Source organism: Pelodiscus sinensis, chromosome 1 (assembly GCF_049634645.1).
Source record: "Pelodiscus sinensis isolate JC-2024 chromosome 1, ASM4963464v1, whole genome shotgun sequence".
Classification (NCBI taxonomy): Eukaryota; Metazoa; Chordata; order Testudines; family Trionychidae; genus Pelodiscus; species Pelodiscus sinensis.
The window spans coordinates 246,483,474-246,492,642 of NC_134711.1; positions in this window are offsets into that span (position 1 = coordinate 246,483,474).

The window sequence follows — 9,169 nt, forward strand, 5'->3', positions numbered from 1 at the left end:
AGACGTACCCTCAGAGAGTTCAGTCTCAAATTTGCCACACCACACAATTTTACAGCATTTGAGATTGCAGCAGTGTTCAGTAGTTACAAATGGATAGTTATATCTTTAAGGAACTTTCACAATGAAACATACTTATAAAAGCGCATTTAAACAACAGTTTATTTTTCCCATTCCCATTGCTTGTATTATTGCTGTTTGAGGTACTGAAAACCCGCTTTCCTTTTTACAAACCAGCTACTCTTTGTAATTGAACATGGAATGAAATGATATTATTATATCTGGCACATCTTTAGCTAAGGATATCCATGTGATACCATCAGTCCAATGATATAGCTTCACAGGAGAACAAAATAGAAACTACTGGGGAAACTGGTTTAAATAGTAGTATCTCCGATATCTATTAACTAGACAATTAGCCTGTCATAAGACGGGATTTTCAGGTCTCTCCTCTACATCAGTCTTCTCTCCTGAGCCTCTGGTCTCTTGCTCCGTCTCTCTCCTCCTCCTCGTACTGCCTCCCCTTCTCTCTCTCTCTCAGCTCTCCTCTGCCTCCTGCCTCTCTCTGCGCCTCTCTCTTTCTCTTCTCTTTCCCCTCCTGCCTCTCACTCGGGGGACCGCGGAGCCCAAACAGCCATTTGGGCTCCGTGCTCCCCGTACTGCATGGGGAGCACGGAGCCCAAACAGTCGCTTGTGCCACTTGCAGCAGCCCGACTGAGCGGTGCAGAAGTTAGACGAGCGCCATGGCAGGAGGCGAAGAGGAGCGGGGCAGTGACATTCACGGCCAGGGAGTGGGGCCTGGAGCTGCTGTCGCGCCGCACGTCACCGCCCCACCCCCCTTCCCCTCTCGCCGTGGCGCTCAGCTGACTTCTGTGCTGCTCAGTCAGGCTGCCACAGGGTCTGTTTGGGCCCCACACTCCCCATGCAGCACTGGCCGCCCAGAGGGAACAGCCAGCATTTCAGGAACAGCGCCACCCAGAGGGAACTGCCAGCATTTCAGCGTTACAGACTCTCAGACACTGGGGTACTATAATATATGATTAGCAAAAATGCCAAAGAAAAATATGAAAAGCATGGAAAAGTACTTAATTCCATTCTGTAATCATGCAACCCCCTATTGTGATCTTGTCAGATACTGTAAGTAGTGTTGGCTTTACCTAGTTCTTGGTGATGGGAAAGCTTGATAGAAAATCAAAAGGTTACAGAGCAGTAATGGAAATTTATCAGGTGGCATTCTTCCATATGGGTATGTCTACACTACCCTCCTAGTTCAAACTAGGAGAGTAATGGAGGCATACCGCACTTGCAAATGAAGCCCGGGATTTGAATTTCCCGGGCTTCATTTGCATAAGCGGGGAGCCGCCATTTTTAAAACCCCGCTGGTTCGAACCCCGTGCAGCGCGGCTACACGGGGCACGAACTAGGTAGTTCGAACTAGGAAGCCTAGTTCGAACTACCTAGTTCGTGCCCTGTGTAGCCGCGCTGCACGGGGTTCGAACCAGCGGGGTTTTAAAAATGGCGGCTCCCCGCTTATGCAAATGAAGCCCGGGAAATTCAAATCCCGGGCTTCATTTGCAAGTGCGGTATGACTACATTACCCTGCTAGTTCAAACTAGCGGGGTAGTGTAGACATACCCTATAATATTACACTAGTGCAGGAGTGGGCAATAATTTTTGGTGGGAGGCCACTCCAAGATTTTGATAAGTGGTCAATGGCCGCACTTTTCTATAGGGCAGGTGCGTGTTCTAGGATGGAGGCTGGGTACAGAAGGGCGCACGGGGTAAGGGACTGGGGTACAGGAGACGGTGTGGGGTCTGAGAGGGTGTTTGGTTGTAGGAGGGGGTTATGACCTGGGGCAGGGAGGTTCAAAGGGTTTGGTTGTGACCTGGGGAAGGAAGTTGGGGTGCGGGGGGGCAGGGTGGCAGAGGCAGGCTCTATCTGGGAGGCACTTATCTAAGCATCTCCCAGCCTGCAGCACACCCAAGACAGGGTGTAGGGGTCCCTACCTTATGCAGTCCCAGACTGCTTGAAAATACAGGCTGTTCCCTCCACATCGCTCTCAGCTCCGGGTGGGGGTAGAGGCTTGAATCTCTCAGTTCTGATTGGCTGGATGTTTCCAGCCAATAGGAGTTGAGAGACTAGGGCTATGTCTAGACTGCAGGCTTCATTCGGAAGAAGCTTTTCCGGAAGAGATCTTCCAAAAAAACCTTATTCCGAAAGAGCACATCTACACAGCAAACGTTACCTTGCATTTAAGCTGTGATTACTATGAACAGAGAGGCCACCAGATCACCTGTGCTTTTTCCTCTTTCCTTTTCTTTCAGAAGAACTCCCTTTTCCCTGTCCACACACGTAGAAAGACATTTACCAATGTTGGAAAAAACCCTCTGTTCTTTCAATTTTTTTTCTTGAAAGAATGCAATTGCAGCGTGGACGTGAGTGAAGTTTTTCTGAAAAATATCTGCAGTGCACATACTCTGGATGAGGTCAGTTCTTATTGGCCAGTTGTTTCTGGCCAATAGGAGCTGAGCATAGGACTGAGGATGCAAAGATCACACAAAGTTCCTCCTCCCTCCCTGGCAGAGCAGTAAAACATAGGGACTGCACTTTAAACCATGGTGCTTACATGCCTGAGGATCCCAGCAGGGTGTTCCATGGGCCGGATCTGGTGAGTTGGTGGGCCAGATCTGGCCCCTGGGCTGTATTTTGCACAGACCTGCACTAGTGCCTCGTTGGGATGCACTGTGCTTCTGAAGATGTCATTTTATCCTCTGTTCACCACAGCCTCCTTTTATTAGAGAGGAATCATAGTATGACTTTAGCGCTAGACTAGGACACATATGGTGCAAGGTCAATTCTGAGCTCTGTCACAAACTTCACGTGTAATTCACTTTGCACCTGCAAAATGGCTCCAACTCCCCTTTCTACTCAATAGATTGTAAGCTTCTCAGGATCATGACCATCTCTTGGCATATGCATTATGCCAGCACCTAGCATTTTATCTTATTGAAGCCTTTGGGTGCTACCGTAATTCTCCTGCTAGAGGTTGAAACTCTAAAAGTTGGTACTCTCTGGTCTGGCAACATCTGTGGTCCTCCGGGACCATGGGTATTGCTGGACCAGAAAGCCTGGCTGAGAGAGGAGGCTCAGAAGCACAGCCCTAGCCGGTAGTATTGGGGCCAGAGGAGGGGACTGCAGCCCAAGCTAGCAATCATTGAGGATCCCACTGCTCCGATAGGGAGAGTCCATTTGTTAGCCTTAGTTAAACCTTTGCCAAAATCAGTTTTGAATAACTACATTCTGCCTAACGAAACTGGACCTTTTCAGTTGGGAAACATATTCACTTTCTGTCCCAAATCATATGTTTGTAAACTTTGCAGGGTGTGCTGCACTATACTGATGAATGAAGGCATATAGAATGATTTAGATCTGTTGGTAAAGTATGGGGGATTCCTCCTGGATGAATGTGTTTTAAAGCTTTATACAGTTGAAAAGCTTTTATTTAAATGTCTGGCAAATTGGCTGGGAAGTCATGCCCATTTTTCATTCTCTGTGTGGCTTTGATCCTCTTGCCTGTACAGTCATCAGAATCTCTACAGAGGGATGAGCACAGTAGCCATTAAAATAAGAAGCAGATTGAACCCCTCAGCCCAAACTAAACCTTTTAGAAATAACATCATCTCCCTTCTCCATAATATACATATTTGATTCACATTCTGTTTTAACTTTCAAGCAACTTTCAGATAGTCAGCAATATCTGTTAGGTCAGTCCCTATATCTTAAAATCATAGGGTATGTCTACACTGCACGATTATTTCAAAATAACTCATGTTATTTCAAAATAACAGAGTGCTCATCTACACAGCAAGCCCATTATTTCAAAATAACTTCAAAACTAAGAGGCGTCTTACTCCGACTTCTGTAACCCTCATTTCATGAGGAGTAAGGGAAGTCAAAGGAAGAGTGTTCTTCCTTCAACTTCCTGCTGTGTTAGCAGTGCCAAAAGCTGAGTTAAGCTATTTTGACCTTAGCTACACAATTAACGTAGCTGAAGTTGCGTATCTTAACTCGACTGTAGCCCACAGTGTAGACATACCCATGTTTCAGGGTCAGAGATATCCAATGCATTTTGGAATATCTTATGAGGAAATTCAGTGAGAACAACAGGAAAATATTGTAGGGGAACTTTGGGAGGCGACCCAGGGGAGGGGTGGTTCCGCAACGAGTCGGTTTCCATTTTACTCTAGCCCTGAGGTGGAGATGGTGCCAGGACGGCAGGGCCAATGCCCCCTTCCCGTGTCCCCCCATCCCTGGGCGAACTTCTCCCTATTGAAGTTACTTCAGTTACCCTGGGCAGACCTCTGGCCCAATCCCAGGGTCCCCCATTTACTCTGACCACCGGCCTGTGCCCCTTGGCCACCATTGGCCACCCTCAGGGTCCTCAATTTGGCCCAATGAAAAGTACACTTGCAGCAATTAGTCAATCGGTTAGCAATCCCACCTTTCTCCACAGACTCGGTCACACTGATAGGCAGGGTGGGGGGGAGGGCACCTCTCCTCCAGGTCCCAGACCAGGGCCCTTAAGGTAGGGGAAGCCACCTCTACCTGGCTGACGGGGCAATGCCCAAACCCACCAACCACTCGGGCACCTGTGCTCACCCTGGGACCCTTCCTACCCACATCAAGGCTCTCCACTCTTCTCCCCTTCAGTTGGCTGTCCTCGCTCCAGCCAATGGTGCCTAGTGGCATCTGCAGGCCCTCTCAGTGTCTGGATGGCTGGGGTAGCTCCTGGGATAGAAGCTCATACTTCTGGCCCTCTCCTGGGCCTGGCCCCTTCAGGGCCAACTGCAACTTGCTCGGCCGCCATTACTGAGGACTGGACACTCCCGTCCTCCGTCAGGTAAGCCGGTGTCCTCTTGGTCGGCGGCCCAACTCCTTCTCCCTCCTCCCTGCTCACTGCGCTACTGGAGTTTAAAATGCCCAACAGCGGCACGGGGGTGAGGTCATCTGGCTGCGCTGCTTCGCTGCAGCTCTGACCCGGTGGCAGGGTCATTGCACCCTGTCACAGGGGCATAGAGGTAGGATGGGATACACTAGCTCCAGACATCACTGATTATGCCCCATAGAAAGCAGAGAGAAAGGAAGGATTGGGAATCACATAAAGATTGTGGGAAAGATAAAGAGAAAATAATCTGGCATCATAAGAAAGAGAGAAGAATCAAATAAAAAAAGAGTAAGAAAGGGAATAGATTTCACCTTCTCTATTAGGAGAACCTTCTTCAGTTCATTGATAAACCAGTTTTCAATTTGTGATTCCCTTTGCCAGTTTTGATGCTGTAAAAGAAAAGTGAAGCCACTCTTAACAAGCCACAAGGAAATACATCCAGTATCGGGGGAGTCATCACCTAGAAAAAAGCTGGCTGTGCTTAGCTCATCATCAACCACCCACAACTGTCTTTGGCAGAAAGGGCATTCACCTTTGCTTCCTTGCTCACCCTGGTTCTGCTACTAAGCTCTGGTCAGTTAAATGAATGACTTGTGCTCTCCATTCCTAATGAAAAAGAGGGAGTGTGGATTTCATTAACACAGTAATGAAATTTTAACACAGTAAATTTTATATTGATTAAAAGGTCATAAATCTGCAACCATCCTCTGTTGTAACTGTTGATTAAATTTGAGAAACGTTCTTAAAGAAGGCTGAATAAAAGCATTTAAATTTCACTGCCCACAGCTATTTTAGCTAAAATAGTTCTTTGTTGAAACTGTTGCCTTCCGGTCTTTCAGGAGGATTCAGTCTTTAGAACATTCAGAAATGTGGGGTTTAAATCAGGATAATAATCTCTTGAAGGACAGTGAATAATGATTTTACTCAGCATCCTGTGCAATTGGAATGATGTATAATTTCTTGAAGATTAAAGTTCCCTTGTTCGATTAGGAAGTACTTTGCCTATCTGCTCAGTGATCAATCTTGGTTTGCCAATGAACTGAAGAAAGTTATTTCTAGTAGAGATGATGAAATCTATTCCCTTTCTTCTTCTTCTTTGCAGACAATTCTTCTCTCTCTCTCTCTCATGTTGCCAGACTATTTTCTCCTTACTCTTTCCAGAGACCTTTATGTGATCCCCAATGTTTCCTCTCTTTCTTGTCTTCTCTGGATTATAATCAGCTCTTGTTTGTACATCTTGTTTGCCTGATTTTGTCCTAAGTAAATAAAAATTGTAATTCCCAGAAAATATTGTCAATTCTCAGAATCACATTTTAGGACTTTACCAATGTCATTATGTTCCAGCTTTAAATATCTTGCTTCAGTACACCACTGTTTTGGTACCATTCCCTGATATGCATAAATGCCATAGCAAAGAAGCATGAGAAAGCTAAAAGTATACTGTCAGGAAAAAATCATACATTAAAAGTGTCCTTACTAGCATTCGTACCAATGACATCTTTGTTGTTAAATATTTCCATACATTTAATGCTGTTGGTTTTACATTTTGGCATTCTATTGAAAAGTGAGGCTGGTGAACTGACCATGTTCAGTTCTGTAGGTTTACTTTTTCACTTTCTAGTACAGGCACTACTCTCAGGGCCAGCTTTAGGAGTAGACAACATGAATGCTGTAGTCAGGGGGGTTCCTTGGTGCCTAATTTGTAATGAAAGACACTTGAGGGGGGGCAGCCCTAAATAGCCCTGGCACACATTAAGCACTGGCTTGGTGCCTGGAGAGCAGAGGCTTGAAGAAGCAGTAACACAACTTGCCACTTGACCTATTAGGTTGCAGTTACTACATGAGTCAAATAAAGAGGTGAGTTTTGTGAAGGGGCCTGAAGGAAGATAGGAGGGGGCCTTATGGATTTGTACTGGGAGCTTTTTGCAGTTGTAGAGACCAGGATGAGAGAGTATGAATATGGATGTTGAGAAGTGGAGAACCAGGCCCTAGAAGCTAGCATAATTAACAGAGTGAAAGTAGGAGTTAACTTTGCACTAAGATAAGAGGTCAGATAGGCCAGGCCAGGCCAAGCTAAAATGAGAAGCATTTGGAAAGTAAGGACAAGACATTTGTTTGAATTACAGGAGGGAAAACTAGTGGAAGGGTGTAAAAGAGGAATGACAGATTGAGCCAGGAAGATCTCCTTACAACAGTCAGTTTGAATAGGCTTGAGGGCAGTGAGATGGCAAACATCCACACTAGAGAATATGAGTTCACAGTAATAAAGATGTAAGATCATCAGGAATTAAAGAAGAGTTTTGGCAGTATAGAAAGAAAGGAAATGTTGGATCACACAAATGTGCAGGAAGAAATTGCAAGATTTATATACTCACTGGATGTGAGGGAGGAGAGAAAGAGAGGGTCAAGTCAAAGATGAAGCTAGCAGGTATCTAAAAAGGTGTCATAAGGAGGAGGGAGAAAACTTGTTCATCTTGGCCTCTGGAGATAGAACAAGAAGCAATGGGCTTAAACTGCAGCAAGGGAGGTTTAGGTTGGACATTAGGAAAAAGTTCCTAACTGTCAGGGTAGTCAAACACTGGAATAAATTGCCCAGGGAGGTTGTAGAATCCCCATCTCTGGAGATATTTAAGACTAGGTTAGATAAATGTCTATCAGGGATGGTCTAGACAGTATTTGGTCCTGCCATGGGGACAGGGGACTGAACTCGATGACCTCTCAAGGTCCCTTCCAGTCCTAGTAATCTATGATTCTATGATTTGGTGATAGGAAGAATAGTGGTACCGTCCAATCTGCTCCAAAACATTGCATGTGTTCAGAGCTGGGATGGACATGGGAAGAAATGATAGGGTAAAACATGGTTTAACTATGGCTATGTCCAAGGAATGAGTCTGCTTTTTTGGAACAGTTTCCGAAAGAGCGGACTTGTTCTTTTGGCATTCCTGTATTCCTCTCAGAGGAATAAGGAATGTTCTGAAAGAGGAGGTTTTTTTCCAAAATTTGGCCCTGTATAGATGGGCCAAATTTCAGAAAAGCTTCTTTCAGAAAAAAAGCAGAAAAAGGTTCACAATTTGCATATCTTTTTCTAACTTCTCAGCAGTGTAGACATAGCCTGTACGAAAAGATATTAGTCATTTGGATAACTATATTAAACATGACACATCTTTTTTTTTCTAGTTTTGTTTCCCCATTCCCTAATTCAGAATTCCAATGTGTAATAAACCTGAGGAGAGGGGGCAAGTTAACTTAAAGGCCTTGTTTTTTTAAAAAAAAAATCTCTCTAGAGTAGCTGCACCAGTGGTAGGGATTATACCATTGTTGTGGAGGCTATTTTAACCACTCTTTCATCCAGATTTCTTCTTAGGTGGGTTAAATAACACTTTGCTTCAAATGCCAGCAGACACGTATTAGTGCTTCCAATATTTCTACCTCCATCATGAGAAGCTGGGAGAAAAAGTAGTGTAGTGTAGCATTTTAGTTCCCTTGACCGTTTAGAGGATTTCTACGCTGCAGTGTGTACCCATGTACTACCTTGCATATCGAGAGGCATGTATTACCCAAGACAGCTTCTGAGAGGGTACACGGCAAGGCTGCACACACATCATACCCTACACACTCACATATACAGTGATGCTGCAGTCAGGGGCGAATATAGGGCAGGGCGAACGGGGCGGCCGCCCCAGGCCCCGCGCTTAAAAAAGCCCCGCGCATTCGCCGTGGCACCACCGTGCATGCGCCGTGGCAAAGGGGGGGCCCCGCGGAGTTATGCTGCCCGGGGCCCCGCAAAACAGTCATCTGCCCCTGGCTGCAGTTACTTGTGTTTGGCACTAGGATTCTTGGGAACGAAACCCAGTTTATATAGCCCATCTTCAACAAAGCTTTGGCCCGAATTAGGACTGAAGCATGGGGCTCTTTAACTAGTTCATGACTCTACTTGAGAATATCAGTTTCTTTTTAAATATGTCTGAACTGTTCCCCGTCCCTAATGTGGCCTTTTTATCTGTGAAACAGTAATATTTATTTGTACTACGTGGGTGGCTAAGATGAGATAAGTGAATGTCTAACAAATATTGTCTATTTAAATTAACCTTAGGTCTAAATTTTCTGTTATAGCAGAAAAATTACTGATGAATTACACAGCAAACTCTATTACCCTGTGATTCAGTAATATTTATCAACTTCAGTCTCTAAAATGTAATTTCTGTTGGTTCATGTGGGATTCATAC